Raw genomic sequence first — 285 nt, 5'->3', positions numbered from 1 at the left:
CCGACAGAGCCAGGCACACAGATCCAGGAGGGTAGAACCCAGCGAGGCCAGCGCCAGCCAGTCCAGTGACAGCGAAGGCCATTCTGGAGCCCATGCCGGGAGCGGGCAAGGGCAGACCTCAGCCGCTCACAGGAGGGCAGGCTCCAGCTCAGGGAGCCAGCGGGCCTCCGTTGAAGGTTCTTCTGGCTATGATTGTATTGTTAAATCTAAATATCTTGGTTTTAGTCAGTCACATTGCTATTATTATTAACAATGAGCAGCAATTTGCAACAGATTAAATGCTGA

The sequence above is a fragment of the Rattus rattus genome, chromosome 3 (genome assembly GCF_011064425.1).
Source record: "Rattus rattus isolate New Zealand chromosome 3, Rrattus_CSIRO_v1, whole genome shotgun sequence".
Lineage (NCBI taxonomy): Eukaryota > Metazoa > Chordata > Mammalia > Rodentia > Muridae > Rattus > Rattus rattus.
This window is presented reverse-complemented; position numbering follows the sequence as displayed.